The sequence below is a fragment of the Syngnathus scovelli genome, chromosome 4 (genome assembly GCF_024217435.2).
Source record: "Syngnathus scovelli strain Florida chromosome 4, RoL_Ssco_1.2, whole genome shotgun sequence".
NCBI classification, from domain to species: Eukaryota; Metazoa; Chordata; class Actinopteri; order Syngnathiformes; family Syngnathidae; genus Syngnathus; species Syngnathus scovelli.
The window spans coordinates 182,501-185,000 of record NC_090850.1 but is presented as its reverse complement, the minus strand read 5'-3'; positions in this window follow the sequence as shown (position 1 = coordinate 185,000).

Sequence of the window (2,500 nt, the reverse complement as noted above, 5' to 3'; positions counted from 1 at the left end):
CGAGCTCGCGCACCCGCCCGGCACATCCGGGAGGCCGTGCGCACGAGCCAAGTGGCCGAAAATAGCCCCCGCCGAGCGGATCGGCTGTTTATAAGCACCGCGGAGGTGGTCGCGGCGCCTCATTCGACTTCCAGCGGCCGGCGAGCTCGCGCACCCGCCCGGCACATCCGGGAGGCCGTGCGCACGAGCCAAGTGGCCGAAAATAGCCCCCGCCGAGCGGATCGGCTGTTTATAAGCACCGCGGAGGTGGTCGCGGCGCCTCATTCGACTTCCAGCGGCCGGCGAGCCCGCGCACCCGCCCGGCACATCCGGGAGGCCGTGCGCACGATTCAAGTGGCCGAAAATAGCCCCCGCCGAGCGGATCGGCTGTTTATAAGCACCGCGGAGGTGGTCGCGGCGCCTCATTCGACTTCCAGCGGCCGGCGAGCTTGCGCACCCGCCCGGCACATCCGGGAGGCCGTGCGCACGAGCCAAGTGGCCGAAAATAGCCCCCGCCGAGCGGATCGGCTGTTTATAAGCACCGCGGAGGTGGTCGCGGCGCCTCATTCGACTTCCAGCGGCCGGCGAGCCCGCGCACCCGCCCGGCACATCCGGGAGGCCGTGCGCACGAGCCAAGTGGCCGAAAATAGCCCCCCCCGAGCGGATCGGCTGTTTATAAGCACCGCGGAGGTGGCCGCGGCGCCTCATTCGACTTCCAGCGGCCTGCGAGCTCGCGCACCCGCCCGGCACATCCGGGAGGCCGTGCGCACGAGCCAAGTGGCCGAAAATAGCCCCCGCCGAGCGGATCGGCTGTTTATAAGCACCGCGGAGGTGGTCGCGGCGCCTCATTCGACTTCCAGCGGCCGGCGAGCTCGCGCACCCGCCCGGCACATCCGGGAGGCCGTGCGCACGAGCCTAGTGGACGAAAATAGCCCCCGCCGAGCGGATCGGCTGTTTGTAAGCACCGCGGAGGTGGTCGCGGCGCCTCATTCGACTTCCAGCGGCCGGCGAGCCCGCGCACCCGCCCGGCACATCCGGGAGGCCGTGCGCACGAGCCAAGTGGCCGAAAATAGCCCCCGCCGAGCGGATCGGCTGTTTATAAGCACCGCGGAGGTGGCCGCGGCGCCTCATTCGACTTCCAGCGGCCGGCGAGCTCGCGCACTCGCCCGGCATATCCGGGAGGCCGTGCGCACGAGCCAAGTGGCCGAAAATAGCCCCCGCCGAGCGGATCGGCTGTTTATAAGCACCGCGGAGGTGGGCGCGGCGCCTCATTCGACTTCAAGCGGCCGGCGAGCTCGCGCACCCGCCCGGCACATCCGGGAGGCCGTGCGCACGAGCCAAGTGGCCGAAAATAGCCCCCGCCGAGCGGATCGGCTGTTTATAAGCACCGCGGAGGTGGTCGCGGCGCCTCATTCGACTTCCAGCGGCCGGCGAGCTCGCGCACCCGCCCGGCACATCCGGGAGGCCGTGCGCACGAGCCAAGTGGCCGAAAATAGCCCCCGCCGAGCGGATCGGCTGTTTATAAGCACCGCGGAGGTGGTCGCGGCGCCTCATTCGACTTCCAGCGGCCGGCGAGCTCGCGCACCCGCCCGGCACATCCGGGAGGCCGTGCGCACGAGCCAAGTGGCCGAAAATAGCCCCCGCCGAGCGGATCGGCTGTTTATAAGCACCGCGGAGGTGGTCGCGGCGCCTCATTCGACTTCCAGCGGCCGGCGAGCCCGCGCACCCGCCCGGCACATCCGGGAGGCCGTGCGCACGATTCAAGTGGCCGAAAATAGCCCCCGCCGAGCGGATCGGCTGTTTATAAGCACCGCGGAGGTGGTCGCGGCGCCTCATTCGACTTCCAGCGGCCGGCGAGCTTGCGCACCCGCCCGGCACATCCGGGAGGCCGTGCGCACGAGCCAAGTGGCCGAAAATAGCCCCCGCCGAGCGGATCGGCTGTTTATAAGCACCGCGGAGGTGGTCGCGGCGCCTCATTCGACTTCCAGCGGCCGGCGAGCCCGCGCACCCGCCCGGCACATCCGGGAGGCCGTGCGCACGAGCCAAGTGGCCGAAAATAGCCCCCCCCGAGCGGATCGGCTGTTTATAAGCACCGCGGAGGTGGCCGCGGCGCCTCATTCGACTTCCAGCGGCCTGCGAGCTCGCGCACCCGCCCGGCACATCCGGGAGGCCGTGCGCACGAGCCAAGTGGCCGAAAATAGCCCCCGCCGAGCGGATCGGCTGTTTATAAGCACCGCGGAGGTGGTCGCGGCGCCTCATTCGACTTCCAGCGGCCGGCGAGCTCGCGCACCCGCCCGGCACATCCGGGAGGCCGTGCGCACGAGCCTAGTGGACGAAAATAGCCCCCGCCGAGCGGATCGGCTGTTTGTAAGCACCGCGGAGGTGGTCGCGGCGCCTCATTCGACTTCCAGCGGCCGGCGAGCCCGCGCACCCGCCCGGCACATCCGGGAGGCCGTGCGCACGAGCCAAGTGGCCGAAAATAGCCCCCGCCGAGCGGATCGGCTGTTTATAAGCACCGCGG